General features: G+C 43.0%; 1 pseudogene; it reads left to right on the top strand.

Annotated features, from left to right (window-relative positions):
* The first annotated feature begins 7,668 nt into the window (after positions 1-7,668).
* On the top strand, positions 7,669-7,989 carry LOC145405884 (Y-box-binding protein 1 pseudogene; annotated as a pseudogene).
* The last annotated feature ends 7,456 nt before the right edge of the window (positions 7,990-15,445 follow it).

A 15,445-nucleotide genomic window follows, 5' to 3' on the forward strand; every position in this document is an offset into this window, starting at 1 on the left:
GATAGCATTAGATACCGGTATACTAATGGTAATAGTAATTTTCACTTAAAAATAAAACAATGATTTATTGCAAATATTGCAGTTAAGTATTGTTTCTCACCAAGAAATCTCAGCCTGTAAATGCGGGACAGTCTCAGGTGCCAAACAGTTTGGTTCTGTCGCCATTATGCTCCTAAATGGCGCTAAGCAGCATGTGTAATAAATGAAGAAAATTATTAAATAATTCTGTATTTTCAATGGCGAATGGCATAAGTAATATCATTTTCTTAAAAGATATTAATCCAAACAGCCACACGAATAAGAATGTGTGCGAGATTCACAAAGGTAGTCACTTGGAGCTCATCACTCATTAATATTATCAGCATAAATTTAATTATATGACTCAGAGACTATAAGTACTATAAGGGGTACATGGCATTGCTCAGGTAAAACCCGATGATCCTACTTACTAGCCTTGCATGGGACCCCTAGTTTGCCACTCTGTGTGGGAGAATATCCCCGGTCCCATTTTACCCATTGACCCTATGTTCCTGCTTGGGCCCATTACCCCTGCAATACTTCCTCGTGTACCTCTTCCCGCCATGGACCTGTTTTCCCAGTACTCACCAACCAACCAACCCTTCACACCCACTCCCCTACCCTACTCATCCACCCACATTGTCGCCCACTCAGCCACACTTACTGACCCAAATTGTCTACCCACCCATGTTGCCCACACAACTCCCACCCAACCCTATCCACCCCCCCATCACCCTGCTCCACCACATCCTCCCTCCCACCTTCCCTGCCACTCCACAGCCACCCATCCATTCAACTATATATTTGTGTATGTGGGTGTAGACAGGCAGAATATTTTGTTGGAGGCATATGAGGTTGAAAGCTGTGGTACAGTCTCCTTTATTGATTTTCTTGTGTACGTTTTCTGTTTTTCAACTTGCCATACAGTTTTTCGGTTGTCTTATTGGAGTTTTTTTCAAGAGTTCCCCAAAGGGCAGCGACGTTTCGGAAATATCGTGTTCCATCCTCAGGCTTGATCTAATGTTTCTGTGGATGGATGGATGGATGACGAGTAAGTGGCATCAGCCGTTGCTCATAAGTTGGAAAAAAGGAGTTTAGGTAGAAGAATCAGTAAGAAAATGAAGAGTCTGAGTTTTACTAGGTGGTGGGTTCTCCATCTTTCTGTTGTTATCTGATTTTTATTGACATTTCTCCTGTTCCTCTCTCGTGCACCAGGGTACTGTTGTCTTCACAAGGGCTAGCTTTTTGGTGGTTAACCATTTGGCACTTGGAAACTGAAGACATAGCTGGTACATAACTTATATGTATGTATTATTATTAATACACACACACACACACACACACACGTTTTTTTTTATTATTTTTATAACAAGCTTTCATAAGTAAGCTTGTACTGAACAGCAAACCAATCAAATCTCCACTCTGTCACACATTCATATGTAATGTGATACATAATCCTTGTCCTACACTCATTTATGCTGTCTTCCACTCATACACTATCATTCCCACATTATTAATATGATCTTCACCCTGTCTTTATACAATATCTATCATACTCCACTCTCCAATTCCTTATGACATTCACTCCAGTTCACCCCAACGATTCTCATAGTCACACTTACTATCTTGTCATCCGTATTTACATTTATACAATTTCAGTTAAGCAAGATAAATTCCATCTGGAAGGTCGCATCAGTCACCTTAAGTGCCAACGGGAACCAAGCATGATACTTTTCGTTTTTTTCATTAACACCCTGCGTGCCAGCTATTTTTAACTCTATGAGTCACCCCAGTGCCGCCCATTTTCCGACCTTTTTCTGGGGATTAAAATGATAGATTTTGATGTGGAAACAACGAATTTTGCCATTAAAAAGCTCACTGAGGCTCGGAAATGAGATTTATTGAGTCCTGCATACTCGTGAACAGGTATAGCTGCTCTCTCACACTCACCACGTGTGTGAGAGAAAGCCGTTTTCTATGTAAGGTATACTCAGGTATTTATGCTGGGAAGGTATAGCAATGTTCAGTACACTTTTTTGATCACTTATTACTTCAGCATCTTTCACAATTTGAGTGTCTTTCTCACTGTGAATGCATTATCTTACACTTACTTGAAGATAGGTACAATCTGACTTCATTACGTACAATCCTGGCACTTACAAGAAGGTATTTACAACTTGACTTCACTTATTGTCCTTACACTTACAAGAAAATATTTACAACTTACACTTACATTAAAATATTCACAAAGTGCCTTCACTATGTACAGCACTAGGTGAGGCACACAGCAGAGTGAGGCAGAGCAAGCATGAGGGGGAAAGCGAGTGAGTGTATGGCCTTGACAGCCAGGAGGATGGTAGAGGAACAGTTACCTGACATGCCTGCCAATTTTTACCTGCTAATCTTGAAAAATGCGGTCACAGTGAAGTGTTTTATTTTAACCATTTTAAAATGGCACTGGCACTGGCCACGCAATTATGTAAGACCGTTTTAAAACGGCAGTGGCACGCGGTGGGTTAATAAGGTTTATAAAGTTTTGGTCCTGTATTTGTACTACTTTTTGCCATACTCTTTTGGCTCGATTATATAACCTAATGTTTAACGGTAATAGTTTGGCTGTCTCATGTAAGTCTCAGGTGTTTCATTGATCTGAGCAACTTTCATTGTATGTGAATCTTAATGGATTATTTTGTACTTCTCGAAATTTACTTATGTTGTTTTTTTTAGTAGTTACAAGTGTCACAGCTGGGTATTCAATAATTGGTAAAATTAAAGTTTTGATTTAATGCAGTTTCAGGTTTTCTGACAACTTATGAAATTTTGTCAAGTCTTTTAAAGCTTGAAGTCCTTTCCCTGTGATTTTCTTTTAGTGTTGATTGATGCTTGCATTGTTAGGGTAAGCCCCAGTGTTTGTTTGGGTAAGCCCCAAGGCATTTCCTTTGATTTGGTATTGTATTACTTCACCTTCGATAGTTACTTCTTCTATTTTTCGCCCTGACATTGGAATGATTGTGAATTAACTTTGATTTATTTAAAATTTTCCCTTTTCTTTCATATATAGTTAATTTTTGTATTTCTTCAGCTACTTTTGGGGCCATTAAATACCGTGACTTCTCAGGATATGTAATTATTTGCGTGATGTCATCTGCAAACTGTATGTTTAAGTTACATGAGTTGGGAGGAAGCATGTCATTTGTATAAATACTGTATAATGTTGGTGCAAAAACGCTACCCTGAGGCACACCACTTTAGAGCTCAAAAGGTTCTCCTATATAGTTGTTTACATTAAGTCTTGCTTCTCTATCACAGAGGAAGTCACATAATGTTTTTTACATGTAGTCAGGAAGATTTAAGTGTAGTATTTCATACATCAAGCCCTAATGCCACACCTTTTCAAATGCCTTTTGTAAATCTCTTAGTACTACAGAGCATTGCTTTTTTCTTGCTAAGAGTTTGGTTTATTTTATCATAAAGCTAGTGCAACAGAAGTTCATCTTAAACTCCTAAAACCATGTTGGGATGGTGGGACAATGTTGTTTTCTTCTAAAAAGTATGTTAGTCTTTTAGATATAGCTCTGTCCAGTAATTTCCCTGGGACCATCAACAGTGAGACTAGTCTATAATTCGCAGTGTATAGACTAGAATTACTTGGTTTTGGAATAATTTTAATCAGTGCTGTTTTAAACCTGCCAGGGAAGTAACCGAGGGAAAGAGTGGCATTGAAAATCTCAACAAGCCATCTTATCACTTTAGTTGGTAGTTTTTCTATATTACCTTCTTATTTATACCTGGGGAATTATTCTTGGTGTTTTTTATTAATGTGCTTGACTCATTAATTGTAACTGATCTTGTTAAGATGTTATTGTTAACGAATCTGTTTCTATCTGTACAAGTGAATGGTTGGGTTCTCTGCAGGGTTGCTCTCAGATGTCTTTGATGAGATTTTCATGGCAGAAATCAAATATTTCATTTTCTTCCTAGCTTGTTTCAAATACTTTTTCCCAGGTAATACGGAGAATCCTCTCCTGTTTATGTTCATCAACAATCTTTTATGTTCATCCATAAGGCACCCAGCTTTATTCTTGTTGTGTCCTATTAAATTTTCACTGTCCTCCAAAACCCTCTTGGTTGTTTGTGTGAATGAATGAGACATTCCATTTTTTTTTTCTTCCATTCTTCAGCTTGTTTTCTACATTCCTGTGCTAGTGTCATTTTCAAATTTTTATATCTTAACCCATCACTCCCGAGGTTTTCCGCACCTCCGACATCCCCCAATCCCGAGGTATTTTCGAAAAAAAAAATTTTTAGCTAAAACCTCCGCTTTTGGTGAGAAACATCGAAAATTCATAGAGAAATCGCTCACCTGAGGTTTAAAATACTCAGTCCAGGTAGGAGTTCCTCCTTACCTGACTGGGTTTTCTAACATGCTGGCACCAAAGAAAACGAGTTCTATGGGAGGGTAACTATTTCACAACTCATAAACGGTATTTATTTATTTACTTGGTACGAATTTATATGTAGTATGAGAGAATATTGGTTTTCAAGCAGTAATATAGGCATTAAAAGCATTGTTTCACTCACTAACTAATCACCGTACCTGACCTTTTTTTGCCACATTACCTGATCATTATTTCTGACTGTTTCTTCTTCTAATGCTATGTAAACATTGTCCTCCATATTGTCATCGATTGGGAATCACTCTGGCCCTGAATATCTTTACTGGCCAGGTCACTGGTAACAGGTGAATTGCCGAGACAACGGCGTGAGGGGGGGAAAGGGGGAGGTTATGTGGTGTAAGGCATTGTCCCTGCTTGGCATCTTGTAGAGGAATAGAGGAAGGTGTCCCGTGTATACATACGAAAAATCACGCGAGAAAATTGAAAATTGTGCAAATTAGGGACCTTGCAATTGCACGACGTACCGGTACGTCGCCGGGACTGGCAAATGCAAATCGTTGCAACATACCCATACGTCGACGGGACGGGGCGGGTTAACATTTGTTGATTCCATCCAGCTATTTCTGCATCTTCATACAGTCTTCTGTAAGATGTCTGTACGGATTTGATAGCACTTCACATTAATCCTTTTACAGTTGTTCTTTGGTCTTTCATTGGCATGTTCATTCCCATGGCATCAGTGACTGCATTATACCACTGGTCCAACTTGTCATCTGTATATTCCATTTCCTTTCCCTCTGAATTTAAATCTCCCGGTAGAGTATTTTGTATAGAATTTCTAAATCTCAATCTGCAGCCGCATAATTATAGGATGAAGAGGTAGGTTCTGTGATGGGTCTTGCAGAAATGGTTACTATTAATGGTATATGGTCCGAAGTTGTTAATGGCCCAGGAGACATTGTTATATTATGGTAGGTCTTGATATTGGTCAGAATAATGTTGAGTGTGGAGACTAAATTAATCCCAACATAGGTTGGAAAATTTGGGCCTACATGTATTAATCTGTTGCTATCTTGTAATCTTCTCAGCCCCGGCCCCACATTGTGTGAAATGTAGATCCTAGGAATGGATGTTTAGCATTCAAGTCCCCCATCATATCGGTTGGTAAATTATAGTTCAGGAGTTTGTGAAAATCAGGAAATGGTAAGTATGTAGTTAATATATTGACTGGGCCTACACTTGTCTCAATGGTTATGTTTATAATATCTGAGAGGAAGTAATCATCCTTTTTGTTTCAGGTTTTTCTTAACCAGTATGGAAGATCCGTGATTCAGTTCTTCACTAGAATTACACTGTATGTTACATAGCCATGTATTTTGGTTGATTAGTCATTCTAGTTCCAATGTTGTTTAGTAAGATAATGTCAGAATTTAGAGACTTATACATATAAGTCAGTTCGTATTTTTTTATTTTCCTATTGGAGAACATTATGCTGTATAATTTTGATTGCGTCGTTGATCATGGTAGTGATTATTGTGAAGATCTGAGTCTTGGGTTCCTATATTCTGGAGATGTTCTGTCTCTTATTAATCTTAATATTATTTTCCAGAATGTGCTATCAACTACTTGAAAACAGCCCATTAGATCTATTTCATTGTTGGCAATAAAATTTAAGGTTTCCTCTTCAGTAATGTTATGATTTACAGTAGGTATGTATATTCATAATGATTTTTATTTATTCCTTCAATTAGCGATGTTGTTACATTTCCTTTGGGGAATTTTCTTTTCTCAGACGGCATAATTCGGAGCCCGGTATCAGTTCCAGATAACTTCTCCAAATGTGGTGCTCCTTGCATCTCTGCTGTGCTGCTTGTTTCCTTTTCATTTCCTTGGCTTTCTTGTTCTCGAGGTTCTGTTTGATTAAGTGGTGCCTCTGTGTGTTCCTGGTTCTCTCGCTGGGTGCAGGTTTTGTGGTAGGTGTCATTAGGTTAAGATTTTCCTTGATGGAGGGTTTTCAGGTGCCACACACTGTGGTAAATTGTCTTTCTTGAGTCTAAGGCTTAATTTTTGGCTGTAAGTACCCGGTTCTGCCATGTTTGCTAAATGAGACTGAAGCATGCACATCATGATCAGAGCCATAATGTTCTTGTCGAAGGGGGCTAATTGCATAATTCCTCCTGCAGTTTACATTAGCAATTGTGGCAGTTTGTGTGTGTGTGTGTGTGTGTGTGTGTGTGTGTGTGTGTGTGTGTGTGTGTGTGTGTGTGTGTGTGTGTGTGTGTGTGTGTGTTGTTGGATGTAGTTTCTTTTTCTTTGCATTTATTCTTTATTGCCTCCCTGCTGTTGGACACTTCATTGCCAAGGTCCTATGATCGTTACAATTTAAGGAGAGTTTAGTTGGTGACTTGCAGTCCTTCCAGATATGTCCTTCGGTGGCACATTCAGAACAAACTCTGTATTCTTTAGTTTTAATGCATTTAGAGATCGGGTAATCTAGTTTGTAGCACCTCATACAAGTTGTTAATTGTGTATAGGTCTCTCTCTTTATTTAGTATGAAGGGATTCTGTGGTAACACATTATTATGCCATTGTCCACGGCGTTCACTGCACATATCGTCTGTTTAAATAACACCTTCAAGATGTTACCTTTTGGAATTTTTATTATTTTCCCTACTTTGTGTTCAGCCCATGCATTTTTTATCATTATTTCATCTGCAGTGTTTTGCTCTTCACTTTGGTAAACATAGTCATCAGTTCCGAAGAGTAATATTGTTTTTTTTTTTTGGGGGGGGGGGGCTTGTATTTCTGGAAGCATCATTGGGTTGAAATCATGCCCGCTTAGTGCAATGTAACATTCGTCCTTGAAGATCTTCTCGATGTCTCATTGTTGAAAGTAAGAACTATATACCCATTTTCTATTGTGATTATTCTAGTGGCATAGACTTAGTGGTTTTACAGGATTTCTAGTAGCTTAGTTTTTGTCGTCTTCAGTCGGGAGTGAGGATGTTTAATTTTAATTCTTGCCATCCTTGCACATCTCCGTCAACAGCCGTCATTGATTTCCACATCCTACCATCATGAAAATGCCACATTGGCCAAGCCAACAAAGTGGCCAATAAGCAATCAGCTTAGCTGATTAGCTCCGCCCACCTTTCTCCACCTGATTCACCTGAATTGTATGTAAGCAGCCACCTATGACAGAACCATCATTCAGTTTCTGTCCAGCAGCGGTGGTGGCAACATCTCTACAGCCATGCCTTCTCCAGCTACCTCGGCCTTCAACCCGTCGAGGGGGGCCACAATAGGCACAGAGGTGTCGCCACGAATGCAGACTATCACAGGAACCATGAAATGGTACAGGGTGAAGGCGGGATGTGGATTCATCAGGTGCCAGGACACTGGTGCCAATGTATTGGTACACCATCTGGGGATCATTTCTCCCACTTCACGGCGCCTCTGGCGCTCATTAGGCGAGGGCGAGACAGTTGAATTCCGTCCCCACCAGATATCGAAGGGTCCCGAGACTAGGGACGTCACTGGACCAGGGGGTGAGGCTGTGCAAGGCTCTGCTTAAGTGCAGCAGTGCCCTAAGGCCTGGGGGCACCAGCCTGTGGATCCCCGATGTACTGGTGGAGTGGAAACGATTGTCACCATGTGTATCGTGATGGCGAGGGCATTCTGTGGAGACAAGGCCTCAGTGCTCGTTCTTTTCCCCTAGATATTTGAGAAGAGTGGGTGGCTGTGCCTTGTTATCCCACAGAGCTTCACCTGCGGTGCACAGTCAGCCCCTCGTCAGCAGTGTCATGGCCCTACACTGCAGCCTTCTCATCCCCACGGAATACTGTGAAAAAGGCTGCAGCTCGACGCTCCACTCAACAAAGTGATTGCCTCCTCCACCACCACGCCTAACCCACCCATGGATACCACACACAGCCAGACTACTCACCACCTGCTGTCAGCAGCTGAGGAGGAGAGGGCCCCTTCTCCCATTTCTTCCATCCTACAGGATCCAGCAGTCCCTCCCTCTCAGCCACCAGCACCTACTGCTGACGACCTATCAACTGCCAGTGATGACCTCCCGTCTGCACCAAAGAAAAAGAAGAAGGGGAAGAAACCAAAACGACCACCACCTGTCACGATGGAGACCGACCAAACTGTGACTCCATCCCCTGCCTCTACTCCCTCCTCAGATTCTCAGAGTGTCCTTGCGCAGCTTCTTCCCCTGACAGCCGAGACTCGTGCCTACCTCAAGTCCCTGAACACCGACGAGCTGCTCGTCCAACAAAAACACTACGTTGAGGAAAACTTCGCCGACATCGCCAACGCCACGTACCGCCTACACGCCAGGATCATCCACTCAGAGCATCGAGACTGTCTCCTTGCCACCTGCCAGACCCACCCTGAAGACATAGCTGCGATTGCTTTCATCATGGCTAGGTTAATGCATCGAACTAATTCACACTAGTTCACTCTTTAAGATGAAGACTCATCCCTTGGTGGGCCCTTATCTGGCCCAGTCCTCCCAAGGGGGGAAGATCTCAACAACAACACAATGACAGAACCATTGCGACACTCCCAGTCCAGCACTTGACCAGACCAGGCAACACTATGCCTGACTGACGAGTGACTACCACCACCTCTGCTCTTCCTTCAACCCGTTGGGGGGAGGGGGACATCTAGTAGCAGACTGGAGCTGCTGAGAGCCAAGAAGATCGTGGGGACCATGAATTGGTTCAACGTGAAGGTTGAATATGGTTTTATCAAGCACCAGGACATTGGTGCTGATGTTTTTGTACACTGCCTTGGGATCATTGGCCCGAATCCACAGCACCTCCAGTGCTCTCTAGGTGAGGGTGAGACAATGGAGTTTCATCTCTTTCAGTCTTCGAAGGGTCCAGAGGCTAGGGATGTTACTGTCCCGGGTGGTGTTGCTGTGCAGGGCTAGACCTATGCACGTCGACGCCCCACGGCCTGGAGACGCCAGCCTACAGGTCTTGGGTGCTCTGGAGAGACTAACACCATTGTCGCAATATGCATCACTATGGCAAGCTTTTGTGGATGTGACAAGACGGTTTTGTGTATTCTTGTCTCTCAAATCTTTTAGGAGAATGGGCCACATACCTTGCCATCCCTCGGAGCTTTGCCCACGATGCTGTTCCGCCTCTCATCAGGGTGTCAGGCCTGGCAGCCACAGCCATCACAACCTCGCAGTACACTGCAGATAAGGCTGCAGCTGGATGTTCCCCTCAACAGGGCGACATGCACTAAGATCACTGACCCGGCACCATCTTTGGACATGGAAATAGAACATGGCACAACCACCATTGAGGTCCACCCTCCACTGTCAGCAGCCAAAGGGGAACGGGCTGCTTCTCCTGTCCCTTCTGTCCGTCTGGATTTTGAGGCGCCCTTCCTCCTCGGTTCCTACATCTGCTTCTGGGAGTTTGGTGGACCTCACACCACCTGCTATGTCTCCTACCTCTCCCTCTCTGCCTGAGGCTGGCCCAGCTCCACCACCTATGGATATTGACCAGGACCAAGAGGACCCTCCTCCTTCACCACCACCTCCTGCTGGTGACCGGCCAGATGACCAGACCAACACAGAGCCCCGTGCTTCTCTACCAACATCTGAGAGGCAACCAAGAAAATGCATGGCCTCACACCTGCACACCACCCAGACCAACACCCCAATCTCACCACCTGGTCACGATGAGCCCGCCACACAACCTTCCAGCATCGACGTCAAAAAACTTATTGAGGATAAAGTTGACAAAATCGTCAGTGAGGCACTGAAGAACAGAGTGGACTCGGCATTCCCAACTCCGCATGTCAAGGAAATTAGAGCTTTTCAACAGCCTCACAAAGAAGTTCTCCTGGGATCAACATTAATCAGCTCACCCTCACTGACCAGGCTAATGTATGGCCTGGCCTTCACTAAAGGTGGAGGATATCTTTAAACAACAACAAAACAACAGACCCATTAGATCCAGCCTGAAGATAGAACGAGATATTTCCAAAATCGCTGCCCGTTGGGGAACTCCTAAAGAAACTTCAAGAAGACAACCGAAGAATTGTACACCAGAGAGAAAAAAAGAAAGTACATAAGAAAATCAGTAAAGGAGATTGTGCCATAGCTTTCAACTTTGCATTCCTCTATGAATTACATATATATATATATATATATATATATATATATATATATTGCCAGATGACTCAATCCCGTACTGGGTGGCCACACACAAATCGCCTCCATGTTGCCCTGTCCCCCGCCATTTCATTGCCCTGCTCCCAACTCACCCCCCTCTCTCATATACCTCTCCACTTCATCCCTCCATCTTATCCTCGGTCTCCGCCTCCATCTCCTCCCATCCACCTCACTCACATACACTCTCCTCGTCAGTCTCTCACATTCCATCGTCTCCAAATTCCCAAACCACCTCAGTGTGTTTCTCCTAACGCTTCCTATCGCATCCACATCCACACCACAATGCTCCTTTATATACTCATTTATCAGTCTGTCTCTCCATGTGACTCCCCAGGCTCCCCTTTAAATAACTCATTTCCACTGCTCTCACTCTTGACTTGTGTCCTTCCAACAAAGTCCAAGCTTCACTTCCATATGTTAGAGTTGGTATCACAATACTGTCATTTAGTAACTTTTTGACTTCCATGCACACTTCCCTGTTTCTTATCGCTGCCTTCAAGGAACCAGCAACCTTTCTTCCTTGTTGTACCCTTTCAAGCACTTCACCCTCCAAACTTCCAGCCTTACTCATCACACTACCCAAGTACTTAAACGTACTCACATTTTCCATTTCCTCACCATCCAACCTCACTGTACATTCACTGACTTCACATCTCTCAAAGACCATCACTTTACTCTTCCCTACATTCACCTTTAGGTTCCGTTTTTTACACACTCTCCCAAACTCATCCACCAAGCCTTCTAGCTCCCCTTCATCTTCACTCAACAACACAGCAGCATCTGCAAACAACAGTACAGGGAGTTTCCAAACACTGCCCTCTCTCACGAGGATCACTCCAACATCCATTCTCCTACCTTGTACCTCTTCTATTACCCCATCCATGTACAGATTCAACAACCATGGAGACATGACGCATCCCTGTTTCAACCCAACTTTCAAAGAGAAAAATTCACTCAGTTCACCATCCCTTCTCCACTAGTAATCTATCATTTTTATCTTTCACTCCCCTGCTTTCTTCACTGCCACCCTGTCTTACACTCTTCACCTCCTTCCACTTTACACTCAAATTCCTTCCAAATTCCTCATCCACTCTCTTCTTACTCTCTCTTACTAATCTTTTCACCTCTTTCTTCCTTTCTACATATAACTCTCTCTTCTGCCTCTCAACTTCTTCCACGCCCCTATTTCTCATCCATTCACTGTATGCTTTCTTCTTTTGTCCCACAGCCTGTCTCATCTCTTCATTCCACCACGCTGTTCCTTGCACCCCCCTCCGTGTTCTTTTGACCCCACACACCACATCACATGCTGTACATATTTTTTCTGTGAATATCCTGCACACACCTTCCACATCCCCCATCTGCTCCAATTCATATTTACCCAATCGTTCCTTCATTTCTCTCTTATATTCTACCTTTTTCTCATCCTCTTGTAACCTTTCCACTCTCCTTGCAACTACTACTTCCTCCCGTCCTTCCCTTCTTCTATTTCTCCATCTTACTTGATCTTGATTCTGGCCACCACCAAGTAGTGGTCAGAAAGCCCACTCCCCCAGCCTCTATAAGCTCTTGCATCCATTACACATCTTCGCATCCTTTCATCCACACACACATAATCAGTCATTGCCTTCCTTTCATTCAGTTCACCACCCACCCTTCTCATCACTCGCCATGTATACCTGTGGATCAGTTTGTGCCTGAAGAGGGTATTGGCTAACACCAACCCCCTCCAGGCACAAATGTCCATTAATGCACTGCCATTCTCATCTATCTCAGCAGGCACCCCACTCACCAACTATTCCATCCACCTTCACATTCCCTACTTTACCATTCATATCATTCAAAAACACTTTCTCATTTCTTCCAAACTTTTCCATGCACACTTCCACATTTGTCCAGAACTCTTCTCTCACGCTACTTGCACGTGCGTTGGCACGTACACGCACACAATTGCCCACATTTGTATTTCAACTTTCAATCCTACACACACAATCCTTGACCCAACTGATCCATACTCTCTTATGTTCTTCCATCTTTTACTCACAACAATACACACTCCTTCTTTTGCCCTCTCATTCTCATCTTCTCCTGCACATATAACCCATCCATACTCCCATGCTCTCACACTCTCTCTTGCCATTTAGTTTCAGTTACTCCACATACATCCACTTTCGCACCCTCAAGCACCTGGACAATCTCTCTCTCTTTCACCTCATCATTTGCACCCCTAACATTCCATGTTGCGATCCGTACCATGTCCATTGTCCGGTCTTTGGTCGTCATTTTTTGGTCAGTCCTTGTCCGAGGCTTCTTGTTCGTCTTTTTAGTTAGCTGTTTTCCGGGAAGGGGCACTAACTCTCCGCAAACCCTTTTAGGCGCCTCATATGACAAGCAGGGATAATGGGGGAATATTCTTGAAAACCCCCCTACTCCCAGGGGGTATATATATATATATATATATATATATATATATATATATATATATATATATATATTACTTAGGGTGTTCAGAGAAATCGATCTTCAGGAACTTGAAGGGCAAAGTTCTTATTCCGTTCCACTACTGGTGGGAATTACACCATACTTTGCAATTTTTCTTTGGCCTTCTCAAACCCATGCCTCATTTCAATGCAAATTGCAATGCAAGTGGTACCTCCCGCCTTGATCGCAGCAGGGCTTGACGTGGGGGAACTCACATTGTCTGTCGGATCTCTCCACTCTGTTCGGAAGGAATCAAGGACTGAGATCACTTGAAATATCGAAAAAGAATTCCAGCCACAAACACCCTTGACTCTCCATTTTGATGGAAATCTCATGCCCAACATCGATGGTAGTGGCCGCAGTGATTGCCTGGCAATTGTCATAGAGGGACTGGTACAGAGAAGATCCTGGCAATTCCTAAGATCCCTGCTGGAATGGGCTAAGCAATGGGAGTGACAGTGCTAAGGCTCTAGATGAATGGCAGGAAGTGAAGCCCTGGACTGCAGGGCTCTGTTTCCATACTAAAGAATCTAACACCGGGGTTCACAGTGGAGCTTGCTTTGTCATTGAAAGAGGTCTCCAAGTCCTGCTATTGTTCTTGGCATGCAGGCACCTAATGTGTGAACTCATAGTGGCAGGGGTCTTTGACCTCTTTTTCTCTTCTTCTGGTCCTGAAATTCCTCTCTTCAGTCGATTCAAAGAGTTCTGGAGGAAAATTGACAGATTCCTTCGATCCCTACAATGATGACCTAGATGAAAAATCTCAGTTGTGGATTGCAAACAGAGCCAAGGACACTGAACACTCCATACTCAACCACATCGATCGTACGCAACCCTGTGATGACTACCTTGAGCTCCTCCAGCTGCCTTTAGCTTTCCTCAGCATGAATCCAGCACGGATGACCTTTCACCGTCCAGGTGCCTATCACAGAGCACGTTGGATGGCCAAAGGCCTTTACTGCCTCAAGATCTTCTTTTTCAGAAATCAACTGAAGGATGCAGCCTCCTTCCCCTTCACATGACATCAAAAGGAGGCCGTCAAACGTATCTGTGTCTTCCTCGTCACCATCTCTGTGATGCATTGGTCTGAAGCCCCAAATGCTGTCGACGCTCCAATCAGTGACCTCAGTCTCCTGAAGCAGATTGAAGAAATCAAAGAGGTGGATCCCCTTGTAACAAAGAAAGCACTAGACAAAGTCAGAAACCACCTCCGTTACCTCAGTAAAGACCTGGCTCCACTAGCCATGTATTCTGATAAAGTCTCTGCTGGGGAAAAGCAGGAAATGCTGAAAAATATTACCACAGTACTGCCGAGGAAGAAGGGTCTGCGCCGTTTGAACATGAAGATGATTGATAAGGCATCAGATCTGAGAATTTCTAAGTTTGTCACCCAGAAGCCGAAAAACCTCTTCCAGTGGTTGAAGCTGGATACTCCGACAAGTATCAATGACCTCTGCCCCATTCCTGATGTCATGGCCCACCTCAAAGTGGTCAATGATGCTGCTGAGCGGGCAGTCAAACTGGCAATGGACTACAACAGTGGTCTGACGAAGAATGAAGAAGAACGATAGCTGATCTTCCATGCTGTGCAGCACCAAAGAGCCCTCTACGACTTGACCAAAAAAATCACACATGTAGTAAACTGATTGTGCTTGTTGTATAGCTCAAAAATATTTTTTCTTTTTGTACCATATTGTTTATTTTTTCCATGCTTCACCATACCCTTCACGTACTCAGATCAGTTAGATTTACAGAATGCAGGGATAGTGAGGCACGACTTTGCATTGATTAAAAAAAAAAAAAAAAATCAATTTTTGCTTGAATGTTTTCTTTGTAAAGTGGAATCGATTGTATACTTTGCCCACCTAAATATCCCATTTTTTTTCTTGCCTTTAAGTGCTGAACTTTCTTTCATATATATATATATATATATATATATATATAGATAGATAGATAGATAGAGAGAGAGAGAGAGAGAGAGAGTCAAAAGAAAAACTGTCGTTACTCTTCAGAGCTATGCACTATGACACAACGACGAAGTGTTGTGGAATGACGGGACAGGAAAGTTTGTATCTGAAACCGTTAATGTCGGTTATGTGAGACACAGATATTAGAATTTGTGCTAGAGGTAAAAAAAAGCTAATTAGATCATTTGGCCTCTGTGCATAGAAACTATAAGCTTTATTTTCCGGCACCGAATTCATTAAATTAAATTTTAACTGAATGGTCTGAAGTTGACAACACACATGCAGACGAGCAATGAGTATGTGCACCCATGCCAGACTTATGATAGTACTTCAGCCGATTCAAGCCAAGTTAGTAAATTTTAGTGCGTAATGATATG

Source organism: Coenobita brevimanus, chromosome 68 (assembly GCF_032717465.1).
Source record: "Coenobita brevimanus isolate Jiangsu-jjx chromosome 68, ASM3271746v2, whole genome shotgun sequence".
Classification (NCBI taxonomy): Eukaryota; Metazoa; Arthropoda; class Malacostraca; order Decapoda; family Coenobitidae; genus Coenobita; species Coenobita brevimanus.